At 54.1% G+C, this 18,645-nt stretch overlaps 1 long non-coding RNA gene across 1 annotated transcript in view; it reads right to left on the reverse strand.

The window, feature by feature from the left end:
• Window positions 1-18,645, reverse strand: part of LOC138258635 (uncharacterized) — a 439,666-nt gene that overhangs the window by 139,973 nt on the left and 281,048 nt on the right. The window lies entirely within an intron of this gene.

An 18,645-nucleotide genomic window follows, 5' to 3' on the forward strand; every position in this document is an offset into this window, starting at 1 on the left:
ATTGCAATGTTAGGACATGTACAACACATCAGTACATGTCCCACCTTTAACATACACTGCACCCTGCGCATGGGGCTACCTAGGGCCTACCTTGGGTGTGCCTTACATGTATAAAAAGGGTATGTTTGGGCCCGGCAAGTGGGTGCACATGCCAGGTCAAATTGGCAGTTTAAAACTGCACATACAGGCACAGCAGGTGCAGGTCTGAGCCATATTTACAGAGCTACTCAAGTGGGTGGCACAACCAGTGCTGCAGGACCACTGGTAGCGTTTGATTTACAAGCCCTGGGCACCTCTAGTGCACTTTACTAGGGACTTACTAGTAAATCAAATATGGCAACCATGGAAAAGCCAATTACACATACAATTTACACAGGAGCACTTGCACTTTAGCACTGGTCAGCAGTGGTAAAGTGCCCAGAGTACCAAAAACAGAGTCCAGCACACAATCAAAACACGGGAAGCTTACTAGTAAATCAAATATGCCAGTCATGGAAAAGCCAATTACACATACAATTTACACAGGAGCACTTGCACTTTAGCACTTGTCAGCAGTGGTAAAGTGCCCAGAGTACCAAAAACAGCAAAAACAGAGTCCAGCACACAGTCAAAACATGGGAAGCAGAGGCAAAAAAGACAGGGGAGACCACGCCAAGGATGCGAGATCTAACACTTGGACAATAAATCCAATTTAAACGGGCCCCAAATGTCCTTAGGCCTTAAAGGTTTTGGTAGCTCCCCTGCATATAGTTCAAGTTGCTCTTGCTAGTATGCCATATCTCTGAGTTAGTGTTTAACAATAGGTACAGCCTCCGTAGCCCAGTGTAGTGCAACATGTTTCACCCATGAAAGCTCCACCACTACCAGTTTACGATTTACAGGCTGTAATGGCTTAATTAATCCAAGCAGGCACAGCCGATGAGAAAGTTCGACCAGCTCCTGCACTATTTCAGAGATGGTGGCTGTCACCTGCTCCCAGAACCTCCTGATCTGCTCACACTCCTAAGCCAGATGTAAGAAGCCCACCTCCCTCTCCCCACAGAGCACACAGTTTGCATCTGCACGCAGTCCATATTTAAACAGACTCATAGGAGTGTAATACATTTGCTGCAGGAATTTAAAAAAAGTAGGAGGTGAGCATGACTGTTAGTGCACAGAAAATTTCAGTTCATCTAAACTGAGAGGTATGTCCAGGGCTGCGTTCCACCTCTCCATAGAGCCACACACCGGAAGCTGTATGTCCCCTGAGAGGTACTATAAAGGAGCGAAATTAGCTTCTGTCATATAGAACTAGTGATTAGTGTTTGGAGTGCATTGAGGGTTGGGGGTGCTCAGTAGGGAATTGGAGGTACATGGCTCTCAACCTATAGTAAGTGAAGGTCAGGAGGGGAGCCCACGTCTGGGGTGAATCCGTTAATTCAACAAATGTTCCTCCAGGATAGGTATCTCACATTGTGCATCCCGTGTACCTTCAATATTGTGACGGCTCCTGGTTCATGAGTGAAGGATAAATTGGGACGATAGGGAAGCAGAAGTGAAAGGGCATACAGAGGGAGCTTATTAGCTCGTGCCAATTGAAACCAATTATGAGCAAAGTGGGCCTTAGCACATAGGTGATACAAGTACAGATCCGGGGCTTCAAACCCACCCTGGTCGTAGGGCAATGTGAATGTGACCCAGCTAATTTGTGGCTGCTTTCCCGCCCTTACTAGAGTGATCAGATGTGATTTGAATTTGAAAATTGCTGCATCAGTGTAATAGGGATATTGGTGAAGAGGCAAAGAAACTTGGGTAATATCACCATCTTCACTAACGCCACTATATAGGCCAGCGAAAGTGGCAGGTGCGTCCATATGGTGACTTGTTCTTCAAGTTTAGAAATCGCCACCCTGTGGTTGTGGTGAATCACTAAGTCCGGGTCTCTATGCACTCATAACCCAAAATATTTAAAGGGGTCAGTGCTCCACTTAGTAGGAAGTCCAAACTATAGGGCAGGGTGGCTGTAGTTAGAGGGAGAACTATGGATTTTGACCAATTAATACTTAAACTTAATAATATGTAGTGATCATAACAGATATAGGCCCTCATTCCAACCCTGGCGGTCGGTGTTAAAGCCGCGACCATACCGCCGACAGGCTGGCGGTCCAAAAAATGGAATTCTGACCCTGGCGGTTACCGCCAACAGAGACCGCCGCTTCAACACTCCGACCGCCATGGCGGTACAAACAAACAGCCTGGCGGTCACCGCCAACAGCCCGGCGGGAGACAATGTACCGCCTACCCGATAACGACCCACCAATCCGCCACCTTTTCCGGGGCGGGAGCCCCGCCGATAAAAACACGGAGGAAACAGACTACGAACGGGAAAACGCTCACCTCCACATACTCCACGCGAGATTCCGGCAGTATGGAACCCGAGTTACAGGTCATCCCCGCACTCCTATACCTGCTCCTGTACCAGGAGCACGCCCGGCGGCGCGGAAGACATCGGTGAGTACTGCACCTACGACACAGGGGAGGGAAAAGATTACCGGCACACACCCACCCACCCACACCCACTACAACACACACATCAATGCATTCCCACAGATCACTGTCACAACCCACAAACCCCCCCCTCCGAAATAATGCAAAGACCAAAAGAAGAGATCTTAAACGGGCAGATATATTGAAAAATGGACAGCAGTAATCCAAATAAATAAATAAACTATGTACAAAATATATACATCTACTATATGTAGTCCAACCACTGTCCGTGGACCACAGGGGTCCTGAGCAAAGGGGCAAGGCCCAGTCCCACGACAAGAACTCCACGGAGAGAACACTGCAGGGGCATCAGAAAGAAAAAAGGACAGGCACCTCAGGGGGAAGGGAAGGGGGGGCACCTCAGCCACTTGAGTACACGACGCCAGATCCACGAGGGGACTCCATGACCACTGGCCCATCCTGGGGAGAGCAAAGCCACAGTCCATACAGTTGGTGGCCTGCCCACTGGGCCATCCTGGGGAGTGGAAAGCCACAGTCCATACAGTCCATACAGTGGGTGGCCTGCCCACTGGGCCATCCTGGGGAGTGCAAAGCCACAGTCCATACAGTCCATACAGTGGGTGGCCTGCCCACTGGGCCATCCTGGGGAGAGCAAAGCCACAGTCCATACAGTCCATACAGTGGGTGGCCTGCCCACTGGGCCATCCTGGGGAGTGCAAAGCCACAGTCCATACAGTCCATACAGTGGGTAGCCTGCCCACTGGCCCATCCTGGGGAGAGCAAAGCCACAGTCCATACAGTCCATACAGTGGGTGGCCTGCCCACTGGGCCATCCTGGGGAGAGCAAAGCCACAGTCCATACAGTCCATACAGTGGGTGGCCTGCCCACTGGGCCATCCTGGGGAGTGCAAAGCCACAGTCCAAACAGTCCATAACAGACTCCACTGCCACTGGAGGAGGCATGTTGGCCAGAGGACATCCTGCAGCCCTGCCCGAGACAGATCCTGCCCTGCCACGTCTGCCAAAGGGCCAGCGGTTCTTGCCTTGAAGGGCCCAGTTCAGCGGTTCTTGCCTTGAAGGGCCCAGTTCAGCGGTTCTTGCCTTGAAGGGCCCAGTTCAGCGGTTCTTGAGACGGCGGTCCCCAGCGGAGCGGTACTGGAGACGGCGGGGCCCAGTTCAGCGGTTCTTGCCTTGAAGGGCCCAGTTCAGCGGTTCTTGCCTTGAAGGGCCCAGTTCAGCGGTTCTTGAGACGGCGGTCCCCAGCGGAGCGGTGCTGGAGACGGCGGGGCCCAGTTCAGCGGTTCTTGCCTTGAAGGGCCCAGTTCAGCGGTTCTTGCCTTGAAGGGCCCAGTTCAGCGGTTCTTGAGACGGCGGTCCCCAGCGGATCGGTGCTGGAGACGGCGGGGCCCAGTTCAGCGGTTCTTGCCTTGAAGGGCCCAGTTCAGCGGTTCTTGAGACGGCGGTCCCCAGCGGAGCGGTGCTGGAGACGGCGGGGCCCAGTTCAGCGGTTCTTGCCTTGAAGGGCCCAGTTCAGCGGTTCTTGCCTTGAAGGGCCCAGTTCAGCGGTTCTTGCCTTGAAGGGCCCAGTTCAGCGGTTCTTGCCTTGAAGGGCCCAGTTCAGCGGTTCTTGAGACGGCGGTCCCCAGCGGAGCGGTGCTGGAGACGGCGGGGCCCAGTTCAGCGGTTCTTGCCTTGAAGGGCCCAGTTCAGCGGTTCTTGCCTTGAAGGGCCCAGTTCAGCGGTTCTTGAGACGGCGGTCCCCAGCGGAGCGGTGCTGGAGACGGCGGGGCCCAGTTCAGCGGTTCTTGCCTTGAAGGGCCCAGTTCAGCGGTTCTTGCCTTGAAGGGCCCAGTTCAGCGGTTCTTGCCTTGAAGGGCCCAGTTCAGCGGTTCTTGAGACGGCAGTCCCCAGCGGAGCGGTGCTGGAGACGGCGGCCATTCTATGGCCAACTGCTCATTGCCTGGTGGTGCCCTCCTGGGCAGCGGGGATGGTGCTCCTTCAATGCCCACCTGGGCTGTGGGTGGTGGGGCCCTCCTGGCCAGCTGGGCTAGGTCCTCCCTGGGCAGCGGCTATGGGGGTGGTGGGCTCTCCCTGGGCAGCTGTGACGATTCCTCCCTGGGCAGCGGCTATGGGGGTTGTGGGCTCCTCCTGGGCAGCTGTGACGGGTCCTCCATGGGCAGCAGGCCTGCTGCCTGACTTCTCCGCCTTGCTGCCCTTGCCCTCCTTAGTCGGGAGTCTGTGGCCCTTTCCTCCCTTTGGAGCTGTGGCTGTTGACGGTGGCTGGCTAGTGTCCTGGGGGGATATAGAACCCGGGCTCCTGCGGCGGGCCTTCCGCCTTCTGCTCCTCTTCCCAGGGGGTGGGCTGCCTGTCCCCTTGCTGCTGGACGAAGATCCAGACATGCGGGCTGGTGGGCTCCAATACCCCTGCACCCTTGTCAAGGGGGCTGCAGGGCTGGTGGTGGCTGAGGTGCTCTTCTTACCCCGACGAGAAGGAGGGGGGGGCTTAGGGTCAGGAAAGAAGTTAGCAGTAGCGAGAAAGATTTTCTTGGGACAATGGAGAGTGGTAGGTACAGTGGGAATGGGAGTGGAGGGAGAGGATGTGGTTGTAGGTGAGTCACGTTTGCTGTCTTTGGGTGCAGATGCAGGAGGGATAGGCTGTCGTGAGGTGGATGGCTGTTGGGTGGGTGGGTGGCTGCGTTTGTGTGGTGTGGAAGAGGGGGTGACAGACACAGTGGGAGAGGACACAGGGGACGTGTAAATGGCAGTGGGGGTGGTGACTGCACGTGTGCGGACTGGACTGGAGGGTGTGCTGGTGATGGAAACACTGGCTGATGGTGAGGTGAATGAAGGTGTGAGTGTAGACGTCACAGGGAGGGAGGAGGGAGACGAGGAGGTGGGGGTCACAGAGGTGGTAGTGACTGTTGGCATGTCTGCATCGGAATGTTGCTTGTGTGAATGTCTGCGTGATCTGTGGTGCTTATGTTTGGATGAGCTGCTCTTGGGTGTTGAGGTGTGTGCAGGCTGGTCTGATGGTGTGGGTGGGACAGGCAGAGGAACAGGAGACTGGGAGGAGGGAGTTAGTAGAGGGAGGCAGGAGACAGGGACAATGGCTGCCGTCAGTGCTGAGGCCAGAGCCTGGAACGATCGCTGATGGGCAGCCTGACCCGAATTAATGCCCTCCAGGTACGCATTGCTGCGATGAACCTCCCTCTCCACCCCCTGGATGGCATTCAAAAGGGTAGTCTGCCCAACAATGAGCGTTCGGAGGAGGTCAATGACCTCCTCACTGAGGGCAGCGGGGGTAACAGGGGCAGGGCCTGAGGTGCCTGGGGCGAAGGAGATGCCCGGCTTCCTGGCAGAGCGGGCACGGGGCGAACGCTGAGGGGCTGCTGGGAGGGCGGAGATGGTGCGCTGGGTGGCGGCTGTACCTGTAATGGCGGGGGGCACGGATGGTGCCACCCCCGCAAGGGAGCTCCCTTCCGAGGACGTGTCCGTGTCGCTGCAGGGTCCAGTCGTCCCCGTTGTGGAGCTCCCCTCGCCCTCCGTCTCACTGGTCCAGTCAGACTCTGTGGCAGCTCCCTCCTGCCCCGATGCCACTTCTCCTCCGCCTGATGATGCTGATGCACACAAGCACAGAAAGACAAACAAAAAGGGGGGGGGAGAGAGAAATAAAGAGATTTTGAGTACATGGATCACCGGTACAGTTAGCGGACATGACAGACACAGATGCCCCCTGCACTAAGTTGCGCACTTGGGGTCCGCTACGCATTCCGTGGAACATGCCCTACACGCCTAGAGTTGACAACTGCACCCATGGATGACACGGCCCAGGGATGGCTGTACTGGCACACTACTGAGGGTGGTGGCTGGGGACACAGGGGCTTACGGGGGTGCCCAGCCTACAGATATCGCCCTGGCCTAGGGGGACCCACAGCCCTCCTCCCCCACCCAGACACCTCCACTGCGCGACAACAGAGTAGATTATGCTTGTACTCACCCCCTTGTGTCTGCTGTGCTGCCCTCACGTGCCCATCCAAATCAGGGTAGGCCACCGCCAGGATCCGGAACATCAGGGGGGTCAGTTGACGGCAGGCACCCCGCCTACGTTGGGAGGCCATCCCCAGCAGAGACTCGGCGGTCTTCTTGGTCCCGCGGCGGATGTCCTCCCACCTCTTGCGGCAGTGGGTGCCCCGTCGCTGGTGGACCCCCAGGGTCCGGACTTCCTCCCCATCCCCGCCATGCCCCCCGCCAGGCCCAACATGCCCCCCATCCCCGCCAGGCCCCCCGCCAGGCCCCCAAGCCAGCCAGTGGCCCCAAATCCATATTGAATTAAACTCACTTGTTGGTCTGGAGGACCGTAGAGTAGCGCATACTGGGGGAGGACCCCATCCACAAGTTTCTCCAACTCTTCTCCAGTGAAGGCAGGGGCCCTTTCCCCAGGCGCAGCAGCCATTGTCCCTTCCAGACCGAGGTCACAGCAACACTTGCAGTATAGGTCCTCTCCTGTGAAAGTTCAAGTCGCGAGTGAATAAGTAGATAGAAAATGGCGGTCACGCCCGCGGCGGTGCGTACCGCGGCGGTACGTACCGCCACCGCCGGCGCCCTTCGCCATTGGCTCCTGAAACCCATAGGCTTCAATGTTAACCAATGCGGCTTCGCGCCGCGGTCTTCGACCGCCGACCGCCGCGGTGTGCCACGCCAGCGCATTGACCTCACATCCCATTGTCACACTTCACAGGTCAGGCAGCCGCCATTTCGAGGGTCCACATGGCTCAATTTCAACTGCGTCACACAGGCCTAGGCCTTGCATAGCCACTCATACACGCCATTCACTGCATAGAGAATCGTTTACTGTGCAAGCTGTGAGTACGTACCTGTGGGTTGCATGACTGTGTGCTCCATGTTGTCCTTCCTAGGCACCGTCCGCTGGGTTTGGCGAGGAGAAGGAGGAATCCTCCCGTGTACAGACCGCTGGTGGACCTGTCGACAATGGAAGCACGCCACATTATCCTGACCTACCGGCTTGACCGTGCCACTATACATGAACTGTGTGCCCAGCTGGAGCCCGACCTGATGTCCCCCATCCGCCAACCCACAGGAATTCCTCCTCTGGTGCAGGTCCTGTCAGTACTCCATTTCTTGGCAAGTGGGTCATTTCAGACAACAGTGGGAATTGCTTCTGGGATGTCTCAGCCCATGTTTTCGAAGGTGTTATCCAGAGTGTTGTGTGCCCTGATGTAATACATGAGGAGCTACATCCTTTTCCCTGAGGTGGGCGAATTGGCTACAGTGAAGGGTGATTTCTATGCCCTTGGACATATTCCCAACGTCATTGGTGCCATTGATGGGACCCATGTGGCTTTGGTTCCCCCCCAAGGAAGTGAGCAGGTGTACAGGAACAGGAAAAGTTACCATTCTATGAACATCCAGGTGGTGTGTTTGGCTGACCAGTACATCTCCCATGTCAATGCCAAATTCCCTGGGTCAGTGCATGACGCCTACATCCTAAGGAATAGCAGCATCCCTTACGTGATGGAACAGCTAGAGAGACACCGTGTATGGCTATTGGGGGACTCTGGGTACCCCAACCTGTCGTGGCTACTGACCCCAGTAAGGAATCCCTGGACCAGGGCAGAGGAACGGTACAATGAGGCCCATGGGCGTACTAGGAGGGTGATCGAACGCACCTTCGGCCTCCTAAAGGCCAGGTTTCGGTGCCTGCATATGACAGGTGGATCCCTAATGTACTCACCTAAGAAGGTGTGTCACATCATCGTGGCCTGCTGCATGCTTCACAACCTGGCTTTGCGCCGCCAGGTGCCTTTCCTGCAGGAGGATGGTCGAGACAGTGGTGTTGTGGCAGCTGTGGAACCTGTGGAGAGTGACGAGGAGGAAGACGACGGGGCTGAAACAGACAACAGGGACAGAATCATTGCACAGTACTTCCAATAGGACACAGGTAACAATTCAAACATTATTTAGTAAATGTAAACTACTCTCCTGCATCTCTGCTGCCTGTCTATTTGCCCCAGTGTATGATGACTGAGTTGTGGCTTTTTCCTCCCTATTTCAGATCTGGGGTCCCCACTACGAGTCCTGTGCTTCGTTTCCCCATGGACTACAGCTTTGTGGCAGCTGTTTGTTGACTTCACTATGTACAAGGACATATTTGCACTGTCATGTCAATTACAATATTTTGAAATCACAGCCAGACTCCAGATAGTTTTGTGCAAAATAGGTGTTTATTTCAGTGCTCAAAATGGGATGGGTGGTTTCAAGTGGGTGGGGGCTATGGTGAAGGAATGTCCATGGCAGAGTCCAGAGTAACAGTCACACAGGTGCATTGTCCATAGGCCTGTGGAGAGATGGAGCATGGGCAGTTCAAGGATGGACAGGGTGACAATGTGGGACAGTGGGATGACATCAGGTGGTATCCTTTGCTGGCGGGGGTCTTGACATCCTACTCTGTCTTCTTGCGAGATCTCAGGGCCCTCTTGCGGGGTGGTTCTTCTCCTGCAGGAGGTGGGGGTCTGGTGGGCTGCTGTTGTGCGGGGGCCTCCTGTCCACTAGCGCCGGCGGAGGTGGTTGGCTGTTCTTGGTCCAGGCTAGTGGCAGGGGCCCTTTGTTGTTGTTGAGTGTCCGTCCTGGTGTTGATGAGTTCCTGCAGCAGCCCTACCATGGTAACCAGGGTGGAGGTGAGGGCTCTGATGTCCTCCCTGTACCCCCGATAGTGTTCCTCCTGCAGTACCTGGATCTCCTGGAACCTGGCCAGTACCGTCGCCATCGTCTCCTGGGAGCGGTTGTATGCTCCCGTGATGGTGGTGAGGGCCTCGTGGAGAGTGGGTTCCCTGGGCCCGTCCCCCCCCTGTCGCACAGCTGCCCTCCCAGTTCCCCTGTTTCCCTGGGCCTCTGCCCCCTGGCCGGTGTGCCCACTACCACTGCCCCCAGGTCCCTGTTGTTGTTGGGGTGGTGGGTTATCCTGGGTGCCCTGTAGTGGTAGACACACCGCTGATTGACGCGCCCTGGAGACAGAGGCATGGGCCCGCTGGGTGGGAGCTGTGCTGGTGTTCCCGGAGGGGTTTGGGTCTGTAGTGGCCTGTGGCTGTCTGAGGGGAACCGACTGTCCAGAGGACCCCGATGGTCCGGGCTGGTCATCAGTGTCCAGGTCGACAGAGCTGCTGTCATCGCTGACGGCCTCTTGGGTGGGGGGTGTGGAGAATTCTGGGCCCTCCGTGGCGGTGTGTTGGCGGTCGGGTCCTGCAGGGGTATAGAGGTATGGTTATATTTTCAATGTGTGCCATATGGGTGTATCTGTGGGTTCCCGTGTCCCCAAGTGCTGGCATTCGTGTGTGGGGGCTTTGGTGAGGGTGGCTTGTGGGGGGGATGTGTATATGCATTGGGCATGCTTTGGTGATGGGTGTCCATGCTTAGTGGACGCATGCAGGCCTAGGTTTTGGGATGTGTGGGTTGTGATGGTGAGACATTGGAAGGGAATAGGTGTGCTGGGGGTGGGGGTGAGGATGGTGGTGGGGGTGAGGGTGGGGGTGAGGGTGGGGTTCGAGGATGGGGGTGAGGGTTGGGGTATGATTTGGCATGCAGGTGGGGGGGAAGCAGTATTGAAGCTTCAACTTACCAGAATCCATTCCTCCGCCGACTCCTGCGAGGCCGTCAGGATGCAGGATGTTCAAGACTTCCTCCTCCCATGTTGTAAATTGTGGGGGTTGAGGTGGGGGTCCTCCGCCAGTCTTCTGCACGGCGATGTTGTGCCTGGATACCATGGAACGCACCTTCCCCCGTAGGTCGTTCCATCGCTTCCTGATGTCTTCCCGATTTCTGGGGTGCTGTCCCACAGCGTTGACCCTGTCGACAATCCTCTGCCATAGCTCCGTCCTTCGGGCAATGCTGGTGTATTGGACCTGTGTGCCGAAGAGCTGGGGCTCTACCCGAACGATTTCCTCCACCATGACCCTGAGTTCTTCGTCTGAGAAGCGGGGGTGTCTTTGGGGTGCCATGGAGTGGTGTGTATGATGTGTGGGGTGGAGTATGTGTAGTTAAGTGTGTTGAGTGTGGTGGTGTGTGTTGTTTTGTGTGTGGATATTGTGTGGGTGATGGTGTAGTGTGCCTCTGTGTGATGGTGTTCTATGATCGCTGCTGTGTCTCTCAGTGCTTCTTTTTGGATTTTGGTCGAAGGGGTTTGTGGGTGATGTGGGTGTGTGTTTTATATTGTATTGTGTGTGTGGGAGTGGTGTGTGTATGTGTATCAGGTGTGTGGAATTCAAATCGTCCAATGTTGCTGAGTTTTGTTCGTTTGTGTGTATTCTGACCGCGGCGGTGTGTACCGCCAATGGAAAACCGCGATTGAAAGACCGCCGCGTGGATTCGTGGGTCAGAATGGCATGGGCGTATTTCTGTTGGCGTGACGGTGAAGGTTTGGTCACCTCCACTTTTCCGCCGACCGCTGGTCTGGCGGTCTGTTGTGGCTGTCGGATTTTCGGCGGTTTGGCTGCTGTGGGTCAGAATGACAGTGGCGGATTACCGCGACCGCGGCGGAATTATGGAGGATTTCTGACCGGCGGTAAGCGCCTTTTACCGCCGAGGTCAGAATGACCACCATACTCCCTTATAACTGTTGCCATGTGTGTGTGCGGGTCACGGACATAAAGCACCATATCATCGGGATACAACGAAGTGGCAAGGGGCACTGCAAAAAGCATAAGGCAGCAGCGGCATGTCGCTGTTAGATGATACACACCAGAGATTTCAGTACTACCACAAACAATAAAGGGGAGAGCAGGTGGCCCTGCTGCATGCCACTGTCTAGATGTGTGATTATAAATCCTCGCAGGACCCGTATATAACAGGCGCACCCACTGAAGAAAGAGTTGGGGTATTCCCATGCGGTACAGCACGGTGAACATATCCAAGTCCACTGTACAGGGTCAAAGGCTCTAGAGGCATACAGGGCAACTGCCGCAACCTCCATGGAGGGATCCAAATAGTGCAGAGTGGCAAACAGGGTGTGTAGGAAGCTCACTCTTTTTGGCAAGGTTACCCCAACATTTTGCCTGTTTATCAGTGTGCTAAGACTGCTTTCACTGGGATCCTGTTAAACATGACCCTGGTGATTGCGCTCTCTCCTCTAAATTTGGTGGCTTTGGTACCTTTTACACCCCACAATTGGCACACTGGTGTACCCCTGTAAATCCCTAGTATATGGTACTTAGGTACCCAGGACATTGGTACATCAGGGGTCCCCCATGGCTGCAGCATGCAAACTATGGGGGTCATTACGACCCCGGCGGTTGGTGCTATTATGGCGGTAGTACCACCAACAGGCTGGCGGTACTTACCGTAATATCGCCAATGTACCACACCAACCACCACAGCAGTAACAGCCGCCGAGCTGGAGATATATATCTCCAGTCTGGCGGCTGTCACTGTACTGCCGGCGGTATCATGAACCTGCATACCGCCATGGTTTTTGTGTTTTTTTTTTATCACAACGAAAATTATGGCGGTAGGCACAACCAGGCACTGATAGAGGCCTCTCCCTCCTCCCCAGAGTCCTCCCCCACCCTTCCCCTCCCCGACCCCCCTCCTGACATACACACACATACACGCACATACATACACGCATACCCACATTCACCCACGCATGCATACATTCATACACACACAGAGCAACACTCACTAACATACATCCAAGCACACATGCAATCACACGAAACAACATACACGCACACTCATTCATGCACACACGCATTACAGACGCCTAAAACCCGCACGCATGCGAGCATGCAAACGCAGTCACCCCCACACACAACACCTCCCCACCACCCTCCCCTGTTGGAGCACCCACTTACCTGCTTGCAGGTGGTCCTCCGGCAGGAGACGGGACACGGTGCTGATGCCAGCAGCAGCGTCCGCCAGCAGTACACGGCTAAGCCACATTATGGATCATAATGCGGCCGGCGGCGCTCTACTGGCAGCAGCGCCACCTTACCACCGACCGCCGCCATGACCGTCGCAGGAATTCCGCCAATCTTCTGGCAGAATTCCAGCTACGGTCATAATGGCATGGGCGGTCGGTAACCACGGAGACGGTATGTTGACGGCGGTCGCCGTGGCGGTAGGCGGCATTTTCCACCAAGGTCCTAATGAGGGCCTATGTCTGCAGGCCTGCCATTGCAGCCTGTATGAAAAGGTGCTTGCACCCTTTCACTGCAGTCACAACACCAGGTCCCTGTAAGCCACCCTTATGGTAGGCCTTTCAGCCCAAAGGGCAGGGTGCAGGTTCCTGTGTGTGAGGGCACCCCTGTATGAGCGAAGGTGCCCCTACAAACAACAGTTCCAATGCACTGGACTTCGTAGGTGCGTGGAAGCCATATTACCTGGGTACTGGCCACAGGTCACTCACTACCTACATAATGGTAACTCAAAACCTAGGCATGTTTGGTATCAAACATGTCAGAATCATATCCCAATACTAATGCCAGTGTCATGATTCGATGCACCCTGTGGGCTCCTTACAGGATTCCCCCCCCCTAGTATTGCTCCTACCAGTCTTCCAGGGTTTGCTGGCAGCCCATGCTGCTGCTGCCCCTCTGACAGGTTTCTGCTCTCCTGCTGCTTCACCAGCTCAAGCAGGGATAGTCACAACAAAGGATGTCCTGTGGGAGAATGGATGCAACACCCTCTCCCTTAGAAATAAGTGTTACAAGGCTGGGGAGGGGTAGCCTCCCCACGCCACCAACTTGCTCTTAAGGGCACATTTGGTGCCCTCCTTGCATAATCCGGTTTGCACCAGTCCATAAAACCCCGGTCCCTGCTCTGGCGCAACACCACACAAAGGAAAGGGGAGTGTCCACTCCCCTGTCCATCACCACCCAAGGGGTGGTGCCCAGAGCTTCTCCAGGTGGCCACCTGATTCTGCCATCTTGGAAACAAGATGTGCAGAGGCCCCTGGGAGCATAAGGTTGTTCAGGACAGGTGACTGACGTCAGTGACCCAGCAGAGTGGCCAAACCCCCTGTTACAGCTATTTAGGGACTCCATTTTGGGTGGGTCTCCAGATTCGGCATGCAAGACTCCACCAGGACTCCTTTGCATCAACCTCTTCTGCTCCTAGCCACCAGAACCACTGCTGTTCTTCACAGGAACCAAACAAGTCTGCAACTGCCAAGATGACCCTGACTTGCAACATTATTTCTCTGGCTCCTTTCAGCAATTGCAGCATTTCCAAAGCTGTGCATCCTCTGGAACCGGCAAGACTTCAGCTGCACCAAAGAAGTAGGAAGGCATCTCCCTTGAAGTGGAAGAGACACTGCCCTGCATCCACAGGCACCTAAGACAACAATGTCCGGCTGCTGGGATCTTTTCTCCACAGGAACGTGGATCCTCAAACACAGGTGGTGGTTCTGAGTGGTGTTCTTGGTCCTCTCTGCCTTCTGTCCAACTTGGGAGATGGTGAGCCCTTGCCTCTCCTTGCAGGACAGAATGCCTTTGCACCACCACTCTTGCACCAACCACAGCTTGTTGACTCCTTTTCCAAGGGATCTTCCGGCTCAGAGTAGCCTCCAGCACTTCACCCTTGCAAAGCCAGTCCCCTCTCTGCTTCTCCAGCGACGTGGGACTTCTCTCCAGGTGTGCTGAATGGGCTCACTGCAACTTACTGTGCCTGCTGCCAGTGGATTGCCTGTCAGGAATACGACTGCTTCAGTTGGACCTCCCAACTGCTGAGGGACATCCCGGACTACCCTACAAGGGTCGAGTCCTCTGGACCTTGCTGGTCCACTTCTTCTTTGAAAATCCTCTTCTGCCTAGATTTGCGTTTGCTAAGGCTTGTTGGTGGTCCTCCTGACTACTGACCGTGGCATGGGACAGCTTCTGCACGACTTGAGGGACTCCTCTTTAGCTCCTGGGCTCCACAACTGGCCTTCCAACTTCCCTCGTCAAACCATATCTTCATCCACAGAAGGGTGGGTAGTGGACACTCCTGTCTGGACTTGACCGTGTCCCCTTCTTTTGCAGGCCCTCTTCTTGTGTAACTCACTGTTGGGTTCCACTGGACTGGTCCTGTTCTTACAAGGTACCTGTTCTAAGTCCCATTGTTAGTCTTTGGGAAGACCAGGCAACTTACCTCTACTATCCAGGTCATCTAGGTACTTACCTTTGGGGGTCCCAAGTTCTCCCAGCTCCCTTCTAACTATTTCACATCCTTAGGTGGGGGATTTCACTGTGCATCCCACTGTTTTAGTATATGGTTTGGTCCCCCTATAGAACCCTAGCTATTTTCTGCTATTTCTTGCCAATGCTTGTTGTTTCTCTATGCGAATTCCTAATACTTATTGTGTATATATAGTGTGTACTTACCTCCGCCTATAAGTAATCTAGGGCCAGATGTACCAAAGGATTTTACCCATTCTGTGTCTATGGGAAAAAGCTTTCGTACATATGGGCCCTAGTTCAGTGTTACTGTAATTAAGTACCTTTATTTTTGCAACTCTGTGTGGTTCCTTTCATGTTAGATAAGTTACTGTGTGACTAGAGTGGTATTGCAAATGCTTTATATTCCTCCTAGATTAGGGGGGTCATTACGACCCTGGCGGCCCGCGGTAAGGTGGCGGTAACACCGGCAACAGGCTGGCGGTGTTCCGCCAGCAATTATGACCGTGGCGCAATAGCCACTGCCATACCGCTGGCCCCTCCAACATACCCCAGGGCAGCGGTGCAAGCACCGCTGCCCTGGGGATTATGAGTCCCCGACCGCCAGCCTGTCTGTGGCGGTACACACCGCCATGGAACGGCTGGCGATACGGGGACTTGGGGTTCCCCTGGGGGCCCCTGCACTGCCCATGCACTTGGCATGGGCAGTGCAGGGGCCCCCAGGCATAGCCCCGTCGCGCATTTCACTGCCCGAATTTCAGGCAGTGAAATGCGCGACGGGTGCTACTGCACCCGCTGCACATCAGCATTGCCACCGGCTCTATTATGAGCCGGCAGCAATGTTGATGTGACATTTCCGCTGGGCCAGCGGACGGTAACACTGTTACCGTCCGCTGGCCCAGCGGAAATGTCATAATAGGGAGCCAGGAATACCGCCGGCAATGGCGGTATTCTGTCTCCCGCAGCCTTGCGGTCTTTTTGCAAGACCGCTGAGGTTGTAATGACCCCCTAAGTCTTGGCTGCTCACCAAAGCTACCACTAAAGAACCCTGGCTTCCTAGACACTGTCACACTAACTAATAGGGGTTGCCTGGACCTTGTATAAGGTGCAAACACAAGAGGTGTCCACCACACACTAGGACGCTTCCGACCGGGTGTGCAAATTGTGAGTTGTCGATCGAGTGAGTATGAATTCGGATTGATCTGGCAGTACTATGTTAGGTAGCAAGGGCAGGAGTCTGGTGGCCAATTTTTAGCGTCAGGATTTAGGCGAGCGACCTACAGGACGTGCATTTATCAGACGGTTTATCCGGCTTAAGCAGGGTAATGATGAGGGCCTACCTGACAGACGGGGGCAGAATCCGCCTTGCATATGCTTCCTCATACATAGCGTGCGGGTGTGGTGCCAGGAGCTCAGCAAACTCTTTGTAGAATTCACCAATGAGACCGTACACCCCGGGGGCCTTGCCATTAGGTAGGGCGCGTATAGCCTCATTAACCTCTTCTACTGTGACAGGGCGCACTAAAAACTCCTGAGACCCACAGAGTGGCAAGCTAACTCAATATCTTCTAAGTAATCTGCTATCTCCGCTTCAAAGGCCGATGGCATGTGTCATATAATTGAGCATAATAGTCTGTGAAGCTGGTAATGATCTGTGGGATACTATGATATAAGGAACCATCAGGGCCTGTGATTGCTGCAATGTGTGTACGTGCTCTATATTCCATCAGCTTGGCCACCAGATTGTGCCAGGATCAGCCTCCTTCCCCATAGAAACGTGCCACATGACGCTGCGAGAGAAAACAAACTTCAAGTACTGCCTCCTCCTTGTATTCCGTCACCTTATCCTTAATCGATGCTCTGCAACTTTCTGCATATGGCTATTAGCACATCTACGTGGGCTCCAATACAGAATCCCCAGATGGTAACCTTAAAGGCTTCACAGAGAGTATCAGCACCCTCTACGTAGCCCTTGTTGTGCTTGAAGTGTTCTAGTATTGCTGCACACAGGTCGTCCCTAAATCCAGGGTCAAGCAGAGCTGTGGACTAGATCCTTCAGGTGAACGGGATTGGGATATGAACAGGCATTTCCATCACCAGTTTTACTGCAGCGTCTGACAGTGTTCAAGGCATATGACATATCTCAACCACCCAGTTACTAATCTCCTGGGTTCCAAACCAATAGTCTAGTCTTGACCATGTGCCATGAACTGAGGAGGTAAATGTGCCCTCCTTGTTAGCTGGGTGCCTCAGGTGCCAAAAGTCCATTATCCCATTGTCTTCCATCCCTTCTTGTATCACCAGTGGAGCATGCTTCCCTTGCCACTCACCATAGGCAGATCTATTCAGGGTTGGGTCAAGGTACGTGTTCAAGTCTCCGCCCCAGAGAAGAACTGCTGGTTGGGCCATATGTATGCGATGCCACGCTCGTGTATAGAATTTGTTATTGTCAACATTCGACCCATATGTATTAACCAGCATGATGGGTGTACCATAAAGGGTGTCCTGTGCCACCAACCAACTCCCCTGGTTGCCCATGTCTGAGTGGGTGAAAGTAAAGGGCACTCCTTTCCTAACCAATTGCAACACCCCTCAGGAGTATGAAGAGTAGGAGGAGGCTATATGAGTGCCCGGCCAGCACGCCCCCAATGGCCCCCTCTGGTGAGGTGTGTCTCCTCCAGTGGGGCGATCTGGATGTGATGCCTATCTAAGTATGTCAGTCCCTGCCTCATTTTGTGATGATTATTAAGTCCTCCTATGTTTCATGTCAAGAGTGTAACGTGTCTTTTACTAGAAGCCAGGGTGGATGAGACAGGACATGTCTGGAAAGTGGCAGTCCCAGGTGTCCCATGACATGATGAATAAAAACTGTAAGTGGCAATACAGCGTTGATATAACAACAAAAAACAGAAAATCCCCACCCATGTCAGCAACCCAAACATGCCAAAGACGTCTACATCTCCAAACATCAACAGTGCAGTGCATAACAAACAGCATTACACAGTAAAGAAATAGAAATTGGGGAGCTCCCATGTGGGAGACATCTAGAGGCACCAACAAGCTCCTGGTAAGCGAAGAAGGCTGGGAGTCAACATGTCACCTGCTATGTATCGTCGCGTGAGGTCCAGCTGTGCCAGAGGGCCCACATTACCCCGAAGGTGTGACCACAGCATGTGCCATTCAAAATGCAGATACTGTGGAGCGTCGACCAGCAGAACAGTACCTCAGCAAGGCCTCTGTTTGTTATCCTCCAGCACCCACTGGCAAAAGGGGTGATTGGCGATGAACCAGTTGTCAAATACAAGGGCCATACATTGATGGTACATTTAATGAGTGGCTAAGACAGCCAGGGCAGCAGGTCGCAAAGTTAGTCATAAGGTTCGTCAAACTCTGGGTTGCTTCCGACGTTTTGGTACAAGTGTTTTCACGAAGTCTAGTGCTGCCTTAGGTGTAGCCTGGATTTTGTGTGACCCTCCATGCTCGATGCGCAGCTGTTCCGGGTACAACATGGCATGTGGGAGCTCCAGTTGTTGCAACTTCTTTTTTTACTGGGAGGTGTTCCTTATGTGTCGCCTGCACCTCCATCGTATGGTCCAGAAGAAAGGCAACATCATTGCCCTGATAACAGATGGTCTTTTTCTCCTGGGCAAAGTGGAGTATTGTGTCCCAGTAGTTAAGGAGCCTCACTATAATGAGACATGGTGGTGCCCCCAGAGGTGGTCGAGCTATTAACTATCTATGTGCCCTCTCTACCACCAGCATTGTCAACAGATTTTTCAGACTGAAGACATCGCCAATCAGGGTTTCCACAATGAGTTCCATTTTACCAGTGTTGATGGACTCGAGCACCCCTATAATCCTCAGGCAGTTCTGGCGGGACTGTGCTTCCAAGTCCTCACTCTTGGCTTAAATCAACAACAAGACTTTTTCCATGTTAAGGCATTTAGAGGCCACTGCTTGTAGCTCATATTCAGCAGTGGTAATACATTGCTCT

This window comes from Pleurodeles waltl, chromosome 9, assembly GCF_031143425.1.
Source record: "Pleurodeles waltl isolate 20211129_DDA chromosome 9, aPleWal1.hap1.20221129, whole genome shotgun sequence".
Lineage (NCBI taxonomy): Eukaryota > Metazoa > Chordata > Amphibia > Caudata > Salamandridae > Pleurodeles > Pleurodeles waltl.